This window comes from Pleurodeles waltl, chromosome 5 (assembly GCF_031143425.1).
Source record: "Pleurodeles waltl isolate 20211129_DDA chromosome 5, aPleWal1.hap1.20221129, whole genome shotgun sequence".
In the NCBI taxonomy this organism is placed as follows: Eukaryota; Metazoa; Chordata; class Amphibia; order Caudata; family Salamandridae; genus Pleurodeles; species Pleurodeles waltl.
Window position 1 is genome coordinate 1,765,463,255 of NC_090444.1, and position 17,849 is coordinate 1,765,481,103.

General features: G+C 40.7%; 1 protein-coding gene across 1 annotated transcript in view; it reads left to right on the forward strand.

Moving 5' to 3' along the window:
- SDE2 (SDE2 telomere maintenance homolog) overlaps positions 1-17,849 on the forward strand; it is a 153,304-nt gene that overhangs the window by 109,647 nt on the left and 25,808 nt on the right. The window lies entirely within an intron of this gene.

The following is a 17,849-nucleotide window of genomic DNA, read 5'->3' on the forward strand; positions in this document are numbered from 1 at the left end:
ATTATATCCGCTTCAGACACGTTGGTTGTGCAAGGTAAACATTTTTAAAGACTGTAATACAGTTCCTGTTGCATCTTTACAAATCTTTTTATCACTGACACCTAAGGGACTTTTGTTAGATGATACTATTTTGCATTATCTCGTTTTTACCTAAGAGATGTACTTAGTTAGGGTAGGAAGCCTGGAGACTACAGCTATGCTTGCTCTGAAATATCTGCTAGAGAGTACTTCAAAATTTTAGGACCGCTGCCACCCTATTTGTATTTTGTTTAATCTCCACAACCTGTGCCCTGGGTGTGCATGGCCTTAACAAACAGTAGTTGGAGGTTTTTTTTAGACTAATAGCCTTACTAGGCACTGAGGGTCAAAGCACATGGATAAGTGCAAATGAAGGCTAAAGATAAGTTCACCTTAAATTATTTACAGGATGCTCTTGACTTGCATTAAGGTGGAGCATACTAGCAATGCTTCATTTGAGATAGCCTTAAGATTCCTCTTTAAGGGGGCAATAATTATTAGCCCCACATTTTCACATAGTCAACTGACCTGACTCTTTTAACCCCTCTCCTTTCTCTAACAGGAAGGGGTTCATTACTGAAAGTGCCAGATTTACTATAAGCGGTATCTGCAGCCACTGGTTGGTCTTTTCTTAGCATTTTTTCATTGAACAATAATATTACAATTTTGGCATGCTGTGGACCCAATCCTGGTGCAATAAGCAGTGTTTCTAGACATTAGGACTTAAACAACTGACGTGAAAATTCAGGCACTACAAATTGTAAATCGTCACACGCCGTAACCGATGACTGGAACCAGCATAGATGTTTGTCTGTAGAAATTGTGAACCAGTTCTTGTTTACATTGATGTTTGGAGGAATTCTAGTTCAGATGAGGCTCATCCACAACTTCAACACAGGAGTAACTGAAGAAGGGGTTCGCTCATGACAATGCTGGAGAGCAATTACTATGGGGAGGGAAAGGATATGTAACTGTAATGTGTCAGGATATATGCTTCCTAAATACTATATATTACAGCAGCCTGGCACAAAAGAAGTGTATTTTAGGACACCTCTTATTCTGGGATCTCATGCCAGCAAAACACAATACCCAAAAGTAAAGGCCTTTCCTAAAAAAGAACAAGAGCTCTCAATCACCAACAAGACATGTTTCATCATTGCCCCCTCCTCATCATAGTAACATCCAGTTACACATGGTGGTCTCCCACTGCAGATGTGCCTTAAGTCGAAAGGAGAACCAAATTAAAAATATATTGGGGGTGGGGGGGGTTCGTTTGTGTTCTCATTCAGGAAATCCCCATTTAATAAACTTCAGCAATGAATAGTCCCGCCCACATTTGGGATTCAGGAGGTACCTCTTCCAAAGTATATATTTCTGTGTTACATCTTCATCTTCACCTTACTTCAGGGAGGCCAGGAATTTTTATGTGACACAAGAAAATCATTTAGCAGCTTAAATAATGTATGCTATTTTGGCCAATTCCATTAATGGGTTTTTAAAAAGTACATAATGGACCATAATTGACAAAAAAATGTCAGGTCTCTTCTCATGCCAAGAGTATTGTGGAATCTCTCTGTTGGAGAAGAGGGGTTCTGAAAGAACATGTGTAATCTATTACTATAGAAAACTGTATATGATTAATGAGACCCTGCATGCAGATGTTGTAGCCACAAGAAAAGTGGCCTTCCAGGAGGAAACCTTATGGAGAGGCTCAAATAGAAAGCCTGTGAGTCTTGAAAGGACAGTATTTAACTCCCATTGTGGTGGAGCTGTCTTAATAGGGTGGGAAAATGTTCTTAGTCCCTCCCAGAAAGTCCCTAATTACTAAGATCTTGAAAAAAGAGGTTTGTGCAGCATTTCCTGTAGGCAGTAATGGCTACCAGGTGACATTTTATGGGAAAAAACGTATACAAACTGACCTGGCTCATTGCAGAAGATATGGAACTAAAAGTTCTTCTTGATAGTTGATGGGATCAAATTTGTTCTGAGAACACCAGATACAGATTTTTTCCCAGTTACAAATAGGAAGCTCTGGTGGGAAGGTGCTTAGCTTCCCTGAGAATATTCATACAATCCTATGGGAGGTTCAAGTAGACATTTTGGTTGAGTGCAGGAGCCTGCATTGTAGGCTGCGAAATTATTGCGCACATGGCCACATTGTATTAGAGCAGGAGCCTATCTTATAGGCTGCTAACACATTTTTGTGTTGCATAAAAATGCCTAGCCTTCTCAAAGTATGAAGAAGATGTAATACAGAAATGTTTACTTTGGAAGAACTGCTAAGGAACCTCACACATGGGAAGGACTATTCTGTGCATATGATTTCAATGGAAATGTCCCTTAAGGAGAACTAGCAATACAGGTATGTACCTTACAGCTTGCCTGTTGGTGCATCTTGGACTTGGTCCTTTTAACAAGTCTTGGCCCTATATTCGACCATCTGGTTGTGACCAGTGTATCATTTTCCCTCTTGAGGCTTCTCTAGCTTTTGAAGCGACCACTGGTACAGAAATATGGTGGAGCAGGCACACAGCTGTCTGACCTCATCCATGTTGATGCGGTTGAACTAGTTTGAGCATGCATGAACACAGGGCTGTGAGCTGTAGACCTTTTTCACCCAAGCAGCAACTGGGCTGAAGCAATATGGCTCTCATCAGATGAAGGGTTGCTTACAAAAGTAAATGACAGGTTGTGTTGTGCTAGGCAGTGATTGCACTCTTCTGGTCTCTGTAGGCTTGTCCACCCTTGTAGCAATTCTCTGGAATGATGTTCTTGGACACCGGTCTGCATAGGCAGGTTGACTCCTTTTTCCTTTTCTCCTTCAGATGCTGCAGCAACAAAGCCTTTCACTCAGTTCTGGGAGTTAGACCCTTATGTTTACAGTGGGTGAGAAAAGGATTTTGCTTCTGGTCGTAGCCTTCCTTTACACACATGTGCAGAGCTCTTTAAAGTAAAAGTGAACACCGAATAAACAAAATGGGTCAGTTTTGCAATTTCTTGTCTTCTGTGCCGAAGGCAACTAAGCCCAGGGGAGCTTTGGCTCTGGGAGTGAATTCATATCAAGGCGACCTCTGAATAATTGAGTGCTGTTGCTGGAATCTTCTCTGTCCAGCAGAAAAGGACATAGGATTTGGATGATGGCCATGTAGCCCAGGTGTGCGATCTTGACCATGTCTTTGGCTACAGTCTGAGGTTTTTTTTTTCTTTTTTTTTTTCGCTCAGGTCGTATGGTCATCTGCTATAAATAGCTTGAGATGCTGTCACAAGCTGTATATAAAATAGTAAAATAGGTGCTGGGATTTTAATGAGGAATGTGGGAATGTGGCTCATATGTTTGGTTCTGACCAATTATTACAAGATTCCCCATACATTTTCCCTTTGTTTTGTCTCTTTGTACAACAATGATACATTTAAATGACATAGATCTACTGCTGTTACACTGGCCTTAAACAAAAGATGTCTTTCGCACTTGGCTGGAATAGCTTGACCTATATGAGGAGCGCAGACAACATAACACTTGAACAGTTCCGTTGGGGAACCTCTAAGTGTTCCATCTTTAGATTTCAGAGAAGCTAGATGTATACCTTACAACAGCAATGCCTTCCTAAACTCCATATTATAAAATTAGGGGGTGACTTTTGTCCCACTTCACTCCAGTCTTTAGGCCAGCAATGGCCTTCTGCAAACAGCAGTTACTCTTGTGGCATCTCTATAAACTCTCAACATCAAATCATCACTCCCTCCCTGGATGCTACCAGCATATCTTTATGTTAGAAAGTGTGTTCTATCTTACTGCTGTCAGAAAAAATTGGGTGTATTTAATGAGTAACCCAAAACTTCAAAGTATTGTTCAGTTATTTGTGTCATAGCATGGATGGAGGTAGCAGTGTGTTCAGTGTATACAAGAATGTAATTGGTATATGCTGCTGTTTTATCTGTGATATTGTTGAATTTCATACTTGAGATTTCTAAATTATTTCTGATGGATTGTAATACTGATTCTATTAGTAAAAATGAGAATGGAGATAAAGTATAGCGTTGGCTCGTTCCCGGTTTACTAGATAAGTAGTCTGATGTCACCAACCCCGTTTTGACTCTGGCTACTGGTTTAGTGTACAAAGCCATTTTAGTGACGTTCTTACCTAAATTGTATTTATGTAGAACTGCTCTAAGGAAAAGCCAATTCACCTTGTTAAAACACTTTTTTGCGTCTAACACAATAGCTGCAGTTGAGGACGAGGCCTGTTTTAATTTCTTTATCACACGACCAAAGAGCCTGGTGTTTTCATTGGAGAATTTGTTTTTCAGAAATCCAACTTTTGTTGGTTTTGTGAGGTGTGGTAAAACTTTACCTGGTCTGTTAAGACAGGACCTTTGCTTGTATTTCTGACCTGGGCTGATTAGCTAAATAAGTCTGTAATTTGTTTGGCATATTGGATCGTTACCTTTTTGATATGCTAAGGATTACTACCTTAAGTATGAGCCTCTGATTTAACCTGTTTGTTCAAAGTAATGGAATACATTTGGTAAGGGGCTCTGATTATCAGAGCATAAGATGTTGTAAAATTGGGCCATAAATAGGTCTTAGCCAGGTGCTTTACCCGTTTTTAATTTCTATCTATTTTTGATACTTATTCGACTTGGATTGGAAAGCTAAGTGTGTTTCTGTCAGAATCTTTAATTGGGAGAAGATTGTTTTGCCAGATCTATTTCGCAATCTGCTATATTCATCTAAGTATCTTCTGAATATAGTTCTGCACACAAATCAGTAAAGATTTTAGCTACCTTATATGCTTTAGTACAGTTGTTCCCAACCTGTGGTCCCGGGACCCCTGGGGGTCCACTAAGCCTAGTCAGGGGGTCCATGACTGCTCACAAAATAAACTAATGTTAACAGAGTAATAAAGTGTATTTAAATAGTGGATAAATGTAAAATTTAAAATGTTAAAGTGTACTGTAAATGTCAAGGAATTTGAAATTTGAGGCTAAAAATTTAATTAGTATCCCCAGATGGATTTGTGGGGCAGGGTAGATGCGTCAGACAGAACATACTATGGACAATGTGTGGCTTAAATTGAATTTAGAACAGCTCCAACCTTCCTATTAAAACTAAAAAAAAGAAATGTTTTAATTTGTTTGCAAATTAAATAAATTGGATTATCATTTGTGTATGTGTTTGATAGAATGTTTGTTTTTGTATGTTTTGTGTAATGTTTTGTGGTTCAAATCCTCAACAATGTTTACACCTGTGTGCCTGATTTCCAGTGATGAATCAGTGGAGGTCCCTGGGTTCCAGTAATGATTCAGTGGGGGGGTCCCTGGGTTCCACCTAATGAAAAAGTGGGGGTCCACAAAAGTCAAAAGGTTGGAAGCCACTGCTTTTGTATGTATTATGCCAACTTTGTCGCTGATTGCTAGTGTATTTGATTTGGCTTGTTTGAATTTTAGGCAGGAAGCATCTTCCTGGATTTATTTTCCTCACATAAGATTTCTGTTTGGTTATTCAAATTCCATCCCTGGATCTTAAGAGTTTGTGATGTTCATATTTTTTCTTACTTAAAGATTGTAACAACTGTTGTTTTTGGAATGCCTGTGATTAATGTGTAGTTGTTTTATTTCTTTTTCTAAATATTGCAAGGTCTGATTCATCACTTTGTTACTTTTCAACACTATACTGATCAGCATACACCTATCTAGTGTGCAGTACAAACAAAGGTTGCTGTCTGCCTGTAAAGGACTCCAGTGGAATCAAACTCTTCATGTTAATTAGTATGTGCCAAAACTGGGGCTCATTGGCGCCAGGGGCCTTAATGTTGATGACATAGAATGCTTGATTATGTTTAATCTGAAAATGGTCAATTTGCTCTCACAAAACCAGTTAGATTTGACAGATGTATTTGCTTTTATGAAGGCAAAGTAGTTATTCATTTTTTCTTTGATTTAGCTTGGCAACAGATCACTTCATCTATCCAGCAACCTGCCAGTGTTTTTGCTTCTTTCTATGCAGAATTTAGCTGAGAATGTTGATGTTTATCAGTATAAAGATGCTTGATTGAAATGGTGTTTGTGATTTAAGGAAGGCTTGTAATGGCAGTAATAGATTACCATATGCTAACATTGGACTAGCTCGAGCATTTGTCAAAGTACTTTCATATGTGAAACAATAAATATGTCTAGGGAAGACATGCTTTTCCCTGGAAGTAAAGTGAGATTTGAAAATAATTGGCAGAACAAGAAGTAAGAGTGCTAAAGAGAACAAATAGACAAACTCTCCACTACGGACAAACCCTCCGATATACCCTTTACTCTATCCTCCTCCTCACTGTGAAGGCCAATAGAAGATGGAGCATTTCTTTCTGGTAACTCCGATTCCCAGAAAAGTTAACCAGGTGTTACTAGTATTTAAATATACTTAAGCAGATTTTGCCTGAGATACAACATTTAGATTCTTATTACACAACAATGTAGGCATGTATCTTTAAAAAAAAAATGCTTACGAATTGCGTACATTTAGTCAGCATAACATAGGAAAATAACTTAAGACATCGAGTTAAGTAAGCCCTTGGAACATCCCCACACAGGAATAGTTCTTTAAACCTGTAACCAAACATTCATATTTAGATGTTAGTAACATTGTGGAGTTTGCATGTATTAAGCATGCGGTGTATAGAATGAACAAATGTAATCTGATAGCTCTCAGCATTAAAGGTGGTTGCCTGTAAAGGATTTGCCTGTAAAATTGTGCGTGTGTGGATAAAGATTAAGTACCATGTAGGTAGAATGTATGTGTTATGTATTATGCTGGGTTAATGGAACCTCCAAATTATTTAGCTAGTGTAGCCAGACATTGTATTGATCTATATTTGATGTGTTGCTGTAAATAGATCTACAAACTTAAGAAGAGTAATACACATAATTAATTATGTAGTGGTATCAAACTGATCCACGTTGACAAAGGCCATTGTAGAATTGACTGGTAAAGAACTTGGAAAACATAAACGGATTTGTATCAGAAGATACATAAATATTCTGGATTATGTAGCTCTAGACCAGGAGTAAGCTAGCAAAAGTAAGCAAAAGTCCAGATAGGAGATGTTAATTTTCTTTGTTGGCATTTTGTAACTTCTCTCCTTGAAGCTACGATTCACAGTACTGATGCCTTTTCGATGATGGTGGTGTATAGAGGAGAGTTTTAGCTGCCCAAATCTTGGCTTGACTCTTTATAGCTGGATTTTTATTGCTGGATTTGCTGTAGATAATCGTGTCCGGCTACTGCTTCAAACCTTTTAAGGACATTAGCTCCCTGTTCCAGGACTGAGAATTAAAGTTCTACTGAATCTATAGGTCTTCTCCTTCAGAATGCCTTCCATCTATACCATGGGTCTCGAATATTTTCTGTAGTGAGAGTGAAGTGTGATCTCTGAAAGTCATTGTGAGATACTGAAGGGAAAATAACTTGCAAATTGTTACCAGACAACCCCATGCCCAGCTTCATTGACCATAGAACCATATACTATGGTTTAAACCAAATACTATGACTAAGGGCACTATGAAAGGGCTGTCATTTGTGTCTGTGAGAGACCGGTCTTTGGGGAATGTATGAACATGTGTGCTCATGAATGTGTTATATTTGTATGGGTGACTGAGAGTCTGTCTCATATATACTTGCAACACAGGACATAGCTTTCCCCATATAGGGCACAGTTACATGTATAACACAAACATACAATTATCTTTCTTTTAAATGGTAGAAATTTAAAGTGCAGAAACATATTCTGCAAAAAAGTTCATAAAATTGAAAACATTTCTGCACTTTAAATTTCTCCCATTTAAAAAAAGGGCTGTATGTTTCCATTATACTTATGGCACAGTGTCTACTGGCCACTGGGAGTTAGGGGCCTGCTGTTTGTAAATGTGACACTGTGAAATGGGAATAAATTGAAGTGAAGAGTTAACCTAATTATTAAGGTAACTTTCCATTGTAATTTTCTGCCATTTAAAAGCATTCAGAAACATGGTGTTCACAGCTCCAATATTGAGTTGACAAGGGCTTTTATTTAAGAGTTAAATAGCTCAGTGCTTCAGTTATTCACCTCTATGCCCCAACCCCAGCCATAAATCTGACTGAACACTGCTCATTATCAGGCCCTGCTATCTGAAGCCTGATCATAATAATGTAAAATGAACATAGCCTTTCTTTAACTTGAAAAAGAAAAGTTGACCTTGTGCTTATTCACAATTGAACTCAAGTCTGTGAGCTACTTTGAAGGTGTCTGGGAGCTACTGGTAGTTTGCAATCGACTGGCTAGAGACACCTGATCTATACCAATCAGAATTACCCTGTGAATTTTTACAAAGCAAAGCTTAGCCATCCTAAGAAAAAAGGGAGAAACTGTCGACCCTGTGTGAAATAAGTTTTGTTTAATCATATATCAATATAACTATTTGCTATGGGCAATTTCATTAAGTTTTCCACGGGTCCCATACTTGAAGTGGTGAATAGCATTACTGGAACTTATAGAGAGAGAGAGAGTCATAAACATGACCGTTAGGATTGTTGAGTAACGACAACAAAGTCTGTCTCCAAGTGGTTGAATAAACGAAATCTGTAGCTTGGGCTTGCCTTCCTACAGCCAACACACAGTTTTTATAGCAATAGACCCGTAGTTCAGTAAAGTCAGTAACAGAGCAGACTCGCTCAATAAGCACAACAGAACTTGACAAGAATGGGATTTGTGTGGCCAGCCGCTTCAGAAAGCATTTTGACAAGTGGGCAACGCCACCTCTGTCTAGAAGGAAGAGCATGAAATGCCAGTTCTTTGCCAGCAGACCCTGACAACCAGATATTTGAAGGGAGGCATTTCTAGCCATTACTGAAACATGACCGAGCATTGCCTGGAGTAAGGTGAACCTCATTTCATGCATCTCATAATGTGTTCTGCTCTTCAGTTTGGTTGAAAGCATGTGAATGTATGAAAGATAATGATGTAGTGTTCCCGTCCTCCATGTTGAGGTACAGTACATTCTTTGAACTATTGCTCAGAACCAGACTGGAAGACAAATTCAGCCCCAGCAAAAATGTTTAACCCATATGACAAGAGGTTGTTGGTAGAAAAGGGCTGGTGGGCTTGGTCGAGTCATGGCAACCGATACCGCTCTGAAAGCAGCCATGTGGCCTGAAGCATGCTGGGGTAAGGACAGAGTGGTAGAATGGCCGGTCTTCTCTTGCTTTGTAACGCTGTTTATTTACTTTTATATTTAGCTAACACTATAACAGTTGCACTGGAAACATTTTTATAAAATAAAAAAATAACTGTACATTCAAATGGTGGTTAAAATTAAAAAGGAATGATTGTGTTTGTCAGAAATGCACCTTTCAAATGAATATCACTAGCAGAGATTAGACGGAGTCTCTATTTAGTGAGACATACAGGCATGAAAACATACCGATTTACAATAGTATGGTGTGAGTGGGACGGTGATCATTCTGTTTTCAGTGGGGTTAGGTTTCACATCAAGAAAAATGTCTGCTGGAGTTTGAGGCCTTTCCTAATCATTGACTGCCTTGCAAACCTATACAATAAGGTAGACTTGCTGCAAACACTATTATATTAAATGGCTGTATTTCTATACTGCTGTAATAGTTTACCAGGGATTCCCAGTTCGGTGAAAGGCAGTAATTCAAACAATGTCAGTCTATGGGCTACATCATTGTTCAAGAACTGTAGTTAAGGGTAAGTACTGTTTTCTTGTTTCACTGGTCGTGTGGCAGCAGTGACTGGGTTTCCTCGAAGTGGCACAGTAAACTTTCAAAGAATAACGAGCCTGTGAGTTTCAGATCTTTAGGGAGTCCAGTAGGCTCTGTCTGCATTGAAAAGGTGACAGCCAGCCAGTATACATTTCCAGTGCTTAATCTGAGACAGTGGTTTTCGGTGGGGGCCACAGGTACTTATATTTGGGGACCTGCACTTATTTTTCAGTACTTTACCAACAGCAAAAGAGGGACACACACTCAAAGGGCAAAGATTGAGGACGAGAAAGATGGAAAAACGTCACAAAGGGAGAAAGGAGGAACCTGCAAGAGAGAAAGATAAGTGGCAGAGATTTTCTGGTAGTGAAGAGACACTATGCAGCTTTGTGTTCGGCACACCAGCATTTACTTGCACCGGCCGCGGGCTTCTAAGCAGAGCTTTGGGCACCAGCACTAATTCTTTCACAAACTAAGCATTGCACATTTCCAGTTACTTCATGTACCTTCCTGGAATGGATTGCAGGAATATCCTTCACTACCAGACCACCTGTATTGGAGCCTTAGTACCCGGTAAATTACATAACTTTTTACACTAGCCAATGATTAGTCAATCCTTGATCCCATAGATTACACATAGCTCGAGCCTTTATTTCTGGTTAATTAGTTAATCTCCCAGAAGCAATGAGAACTTGTTACCCTTCACTGAACGCTAGAAACTTGGCTCCTCTGTAAGTGCCAGTCGTGGGCTGATACTGGTGCATAATAGCTGCACACTAAGTATAACCCATCCTAGGATTAAAAGGTGACATAGCCTGCTGCCTTGTTCCCAGTTTACTGAACCACAATCTCCGGAACTGCACTATTTAAATGTGCACTGATATTGTGAAAGCTGGTAGCACAACTCAGTTGTTTCTGGTGGTGGTCTTACGATTCACGCAATATCTGCTTTTCCACTGAGCAGGAATTGACCTTTCTACCCATTCCAACTCTCTGGCTCCTCCTCCTATCCGATCCTATTTCACCTCTCCCCCTGAGCATGCAGGTGCCCAGGTGGCAGGAGAAGAGATTTAAATCTTCTTTCTTTGTTGTTTTTAATACCATGTAGTTCATAGGGCAGATCCCTTACCCCCTTACCTCTAGAGTCCATTAATCCTGCCTCAGATTTCCAAGTTTCACCCACACAAGTGGGATGCAACTCTACCTTTCCTCTGGTAATCCCATAATCCTTCTAATGAGGTATCTATGGATTTCCTGCATACACCATGTCGTGCCTGGCTAACATGGTATGGTATATTCTTTGGTGGCCATTACATATAGAAGTTGGGCTTCTGTTGCTCCTGAGTGGACACTTAATAGTGACTCTACACAATTATCACTGGGATCTTAACAGCGCACCCAGGGGTTAAGTTTCTGCCACTTTAGGTGGAGCTTCCACCTGGGACTATATAGTTTTTACTGGTTGCTAAACCGTTCTTCCAGTGTGTGGACTTTTGTTCTTTGTATATTCATCGGCTGGTTAAAATTGCCTCCGGGGTTGAGTCCCGTGTTCATTCCTGGTTTCACCACATCCAGTTCTGCCTGGTACACTGCATCAAGGGCTGCGCCTCTGCCACTCCTGGATAATTCCATTTAGTATTTTCGCTGCTTGTTTTAGCAATGCTTTCTACTGTCTTGGTCAACCCCACAGGATATATTATCTGGCTGATTATTGGTGCGTCCTGGGTTGGGGTCTATGATTCTCTGCATACTACCCGTAGTATTACTCTGGCCATCCCAGGGATCTGAATCAATGGCTGTTTCTACTTTATGATGCAGAGTGCTCTTGTGTCTGCTTGGACGCTAAATCTAGTCTTGCCTCTCTGCAACACTTCATGCTTACGTACAGAATGGTAACTGAATATACTTTAGGAGCACATATCCACAGTCCCGGCACCTAACCCAACACCTCCCATATAAGGTAAATTACAGCCAACAGCCATATCAAGCATGTACTCAAAAAGGTCATCCAAGAACCTGATGCAAGTGGGAGCGCTTTGCAACATCATGATAGGTATGAAGAGGCAAAAAATTCTTCAGTATAACATAGCTCAATACAGTACAAAGGCTTTTTACTGTTGCCTAGTTGCTCAATATTTTACTATATTTATTATGCTTCAGTGTTATTTAATGGGAATATTTACAGTTTTTGTTTCACAGATTTTTTTTATATTTTTTTATTGTGCTGTGGAGACCAGCTGGTATTGCCTTACGTTTTCTTAAGTTCCCTTTGTGTCACAGAAAGAAAGCTATCAAAGTCCCTCATCTGCTCCGCTTAATGTATCTTCATGACTCACAGATGACTGAGAAATGTCCATCATATCAGTAGAGAAGATCTTTGTCACATTGTAAGTGCGTCCAGCAGAGAAGATGTAAAAAAAAAAAAAATAGGAATTAGTCTGTGACTGGTTTGGCAGATGATGACCCAGGGGTATATTCATTGTACCTTAGAGGATGCAAACACATCTAGGGACTTCAAAAAATAGAGATCTGAAAAAGTGTAACTTGATTGGGTTCATCACTGTGCCATCAATGTCAAAGCACTTGATTTGGTGTGCACCGATGGTTAGCATAGTGTTTATGGGTATGACTTGAAAAACCTCATTAGTATTGAAGACTAGAATGTTGAAACCACTTTTGACCCTATTAATATTGGGTCCTTCAGCATTAAATGCACTAGGTGTGATAGAACGTCTGATTTGGTTTACTCTGTTGATGTAGTATTTGAAAAAATTTATTCCTGTCAGTCTTAGATTCCTTTACCTTCTTGAAGTCCAATTCTTCAATAGGAACACCTAGCAGAAATGCTCCTAAAAGGCATATGGCAAGAACTTCACAGTTTCCTTCAAGGATGCCACGGTGCTCCATGATGCTGATGGCTCCAGATCGCCCAGTTGTCCAGAACACCTTTTGTCATGTTTACTTTTTAAATCAGAGTTGCTCTCATCCCTCAAGATATTTACATACACACAGGTGTGCAGTTTTTGGCAGAGGTAACCTTCAGGAATTATAGTTAGGCCTCATCTGTGATTAGTCTTCGCTAATCTCATCTGTATCCATTTATGAGGTGGGAGGGTTTGCAAATTAAAATGCCCTATTCTAAGAATCCTATAATTATTTTTTTTTTTTTTTTAGATGCTTCTACCCCTGGTAGCTGGGTTCATTGAGTACACCATGAGAATATTCCTGATATCTACCTTTTCCTTGTACAAATTGTCATGTGTCCAGAGGAAATATTGGATTCCAAATGAGGATCCACTGTTCCTATGTTCTGATAAAGGAACAAAACCCCAAATTAGTTGTAATGATGAGGTACATACATTTTGCCTGGATGGCTTTATGGAAACACGGCATAGCATATCACTTAATGTGGAGCAACATAATACTTCCGTCAGTTTCTTACGTATCAAAGACTTATGCCAAGAATATTTGCTCTAGAAAGATGTAGATGATCTTTTATGAAGTATGTGATTTATTGGAAAAATAAAAACTGAGATCACATTTCAGTAGTCCATCACATTTAAGGACATTAATTTCATATAAACATTAAAGGAAGTATGTGAATCAAAACATCATTGTATTGGAAAAGTATAGGTTTAGGGCTAATGGTTAAGGTGAAAGATTAGGGTTAGGTTTAGGAGTAGGACCAGGTTAAAAAAACAGGGGTTTGCGGTATTGAAAAATAAATAAATTAAAACAAAAAAAACAAGTTTATATAGAAAGTTAATTAACACATTTATCATTTTAATGGTAAGGTAAACGTCCATGTTATTACCACGTAGGAAGAAGGAATGGTTTCTTACCTGTAATCCCAATTCTCTCTTAGGGGAATCTCCTCTGAAATCATAAGCACTGAATAGTGCCGCCCACATGCGGGGATCCTGGAGCTCTTTTCCATGGTATAACTTCTTAAATGTCAGTGGTCGCCTTTCTTCGGAAAGCCTGCAGAGTCACTTAAGAGAAAAAACATGAAGCCTATAGGAACAGGCTACAATGACAAATTCTTCAGATTGTACTTAAAAAGGCCTGTGAAACCCATAAATATATATAATTTTATACTAATGTTCTGTAGGGCAGCTTAAATCTCTTTTGCATCCCCTTTTTTGTAAAAGTAGAGGGATGGATAACAGGACGGTGCAGCCCCATAGGCTACCATTATGTGAGACTAAAACTGCATCTGTGCCTTTAAGGGCCCAGGGACCACCAGTATCCCATCATGCCCAGCAGGTGGCAGTTGCTTCAGACATTTTTTTGACGAGATATGTCAGTGATAGGTAGGTCCCATAATAACCTCTGTCATTTCCACTGGGGAGGCAGGCGGGTTGATTATGTCTTCAATGGAGATTCCCCTTAAAGAGAACTGGGATTACAGGTAAGAAACCTTTCCTTCTCTCTTAGGGGAGCTCTATTGATAAGCTTGCTACTCTATTCAGTGCTTTTGACTATCACCACCAAGAGCGGAGGTCAAAACTGAGAAACGACTAAGCTAGTCGTTTAAGCAAATACATTTCTAAAGGAGGCCTGTCCTACTTGAGCATCTGTTCTAACATCCGAGTCCAAGCAATAGTGCTTGGTGAACGTTTGATCAGATCTCCTTGTAGCTGCTTTGCAAATGTCAACGATGTGGACATTTCTCATTAATGCGGTAGTCCGCTTTGGCCCTAGTAGAATATGCCTTAAGTCTAGCTAATAAGATCTTGTTGGCCTTCTGGTAACATAAAAGAATGCAAGATACTATCTTGGAGGTGGATTGTTTGTAAGTAGCTAGGCCTATGCGAACTGGACCATAGTTTATAAACAGTTGTTCCGATCTTCCGTAAAGTCTTTGTAAGTCTTGTGTTTTGTCTAAATAAAACTTTGACTTGCTTTGCATCAGGGGAATGGAGCGTTCTTTCAGCCTGTGTGGAAGGATGTTGAAAGAAGATTGTTAATCACTTTTGGAAGGAATTTATAATGAGTCCTCATCACCACTTTATTGGAATGGAGGACGGTGTGAGGCTCATGAAGACATAATGCCTGGATTTCACTAACCCTACTTGCTGATCTGATTGCTGCGAGGAAAGCAGTTTTCCATGAGAGGTGTTGTAAGCATGATTTGTGAATGGGCTGAAAAGGAGCCTGCATGAGGCGTGAGAGTACTATGTTGAGCTCACAAAGAGGAGATAGACACCCTATAGGAGGAAAATTCTTCTTTGATCCCTCTAAGAAGTCTTTTATGACTGGGATTTTGAAAAAGGAGATTTGTGAAGGACATTTTCTGTAGGCAGTAAGAGCTGCTAGATTAACTTTCTTTGAAGAGAACTGTAAACATGATTTTGCCAAATCGAGCAGAAAAGTAAGGATGACATCTTCCTGGCAGGTTGTTGGGTCCACATTCTTGTCAGAACACAAAATGCAAAATTGCTTCCCTTTGAAGGAGTAGGCTGAATGAGTTGACAACTGTTTAGCCTCCTTGAGAAGGTCCATACAGTCTTGTGGCAGGCCCAAGTATCCATACTGTACTAGCTCAGGAGCCGTGCTGCCAAATTCAGAGAGGAGAGTTTGGGGTGAACCATCTGTCCTCCAGATTTCATTAGATGATCCGGTCTGCATGGCAGCTTGAGATGTGGATGCTCTGACTGGTGAAGAAGGTCAGTAAACCATCATTGATGTGGCCACTCTGGAGCAATCAAGATAATTCTGGCTCTTGACTAGGACAGCTTGATGAGGACTGACTGGATCAGGGGGATCGGAGGAAAGGCGTAGAGAAATTTGTTGGGCATGTCAATCCATAGGGCATTCCCCAGTGTCCCTGGTTGAAAGTACCTCTCGGAAAAGCCTGGGCAGTTTTTGTTTTGTGCGGTGGCGAACAAATCAATATGCGGGGCGCCCCATAGCTTGAAGATCTATTTTACGGCGGCATTGTGAAGGGCCCATTCAGGATTTTCCTGCAGTACCCTGCTCAGGGAGTCTGCTTATATATTTTGGACACCTGGCAGGTGAGTTGCTGTGATCCTTGGATCTCTGGCTAAGAGCCACGTCCAGATTGTTTGGGTCTTGTGATATAGAGGACTGGACCCCGTTCATCCCTGTTTGGTGAGGTAGTAGATGGTTATTGCGTTTTCCGTCTGAACAAGCAGGGATCTGGTTGTGAATGATGCAAGGAAAGCTTTCAGCGCCAGCTGAACTGCAGAGTTCGAGGAGATTGATGTGGTACGTCATCTCTTTGAGACCATGCTCTTTGGATTTGGAGGCGAGGCATGTGCGCTCCCTATCCTAGTAACAAGGCATCTGTTAACTATGGTCTGGGAGGAAACCGCCTGATGGCAGGGAATCCCTTGAAGCAGATTCTTCGAAGAGCACCACCATTTCAGAGACTAGTTTGCATGGGGAGAGTGTGATCCTGTCTTGCCCTCCCAATTGCCTGTAAATTGGTCCCTTTGATCCTGAAAACATTCCTGAAGAGTGCGCATATGGAGACGGGTATTCGGAGCTAGAAAGATGCGTAAAGCCATTGAGCCAAAGAGAGATGACACTGTTCTCACAGTGGGATGAGAGGCTTTCATGAGAGAGTGACAAATCTGATGGATTGATAAGCTTCCCAGACGAAGGAGACACACTTGATTGACTTGATTTGATGGAAGCCCCCAAATAATGTGGTGTCTGAACAGTAATAGATGTTGACTTTGAGTGGTTGATACGGAGCATTCATCTTCAAAGGGGATCGCACATCCACTGATAATGAAGACAGGCTTCCTGAGGATTTGACGCCTTGATGAGCCAATCATCTAGGTAGGGGTAGACGAAGACTTGTTTCCTAGTGTATATGGAAGCATGCATCTTGAAGGGCTATGGCGCAGAGCCGATCTCCCTGGTGTACTTAGGGATAGATCTGATGCAGTGCTAGCATTCAAAACTTCTCTCGCCAAATCCATTTGTTGGCCAATTTCAAGTCAAGAATGGGTCTGAACTCGTTCTTGGGGACTTTGTTCCTTATCGGAAAGTATCAAGAGTAAGTGCCTATACCCTGTTTGAGAGGAACAGACTGCACCGCCTGCTTCTGGAGAAAGATGTTGACCTCCGATCACAGCATTAGTGGTATGTGCGGTGGAGCACTTGAGAATCTGGGACAGTACCCATTTTGTATGATATTTAGTGCCCAGTCGTCTTTTGTGATGTTTTGCCACTCTGCCAGAAAATGCAAACTGCTTCCCCCTACTGGAGTGGGTAACGGAAGAGAGGGAAAGAAAGATTCACAGTTTTGAGCCTGTGGTGGGTTTGACCCCCCTCTTGAGTAGGCTGTTGGTTGTTTCTCTCTCAAGGTTGCTTACGCTGCTGTTGCTGGTAAGGCCTCTGCTGATGAGATTGCTGGCAACCTTGATACCAGTGGGGGGTTTGAACCTTCTGGGCGTAAAAGCACCACTGGTAGGGTTTGTAAGGACATTTCTGTTCTTTCTGCTTTTCTAGGCAGACCGCTTTGAGGGTTTCCAATTCGGATTTCATTCAAGCCATCTCATCATCTGTATGGCTGCCAAAGAGTTTCGATCCTGAGAATGGCAGATTCATGATTCTATGCTAGAACTCATTTTTTGAGGTCCGTGAGTCTAAGCCAGGAGTGCCTGCACAGAGCCACTCCAGGACAGTGTTCATGTGCCATTAGCAAGTAGGAGTACAGCTGCGGCACTAATGATCTGATTGAAAACCATCATTCCTTAATTGACGACCTCTAGGAAATCTTCATGTCTTTCTCTGGGAAGATCGTCAACAAACTTTTGGATGGAGTCCCATAAAGCTCTATCGTATTTACCCAGAAGAGCTGTACTGCATACTTTGTGGCCTACTGAGTCCAGCTTCTTGCTCTCCCTGTCAGGTGGTACACCTGAAGATGGAGAAGTAGTAGTGGGTTGTTTCTGCCCACTAACAGGACCATAGAGTTCAGAAGCGGGTTGGGTGGAGAAAAAGAGATCCTGCTTGGGAGGTCTATATTTCTTCTGCAGTCTGGATGGAGTATATTTGGCTGAGGCTGGAGTCAGTAATTGTTCCATTTCTAGTTCTAAGAGGCTCA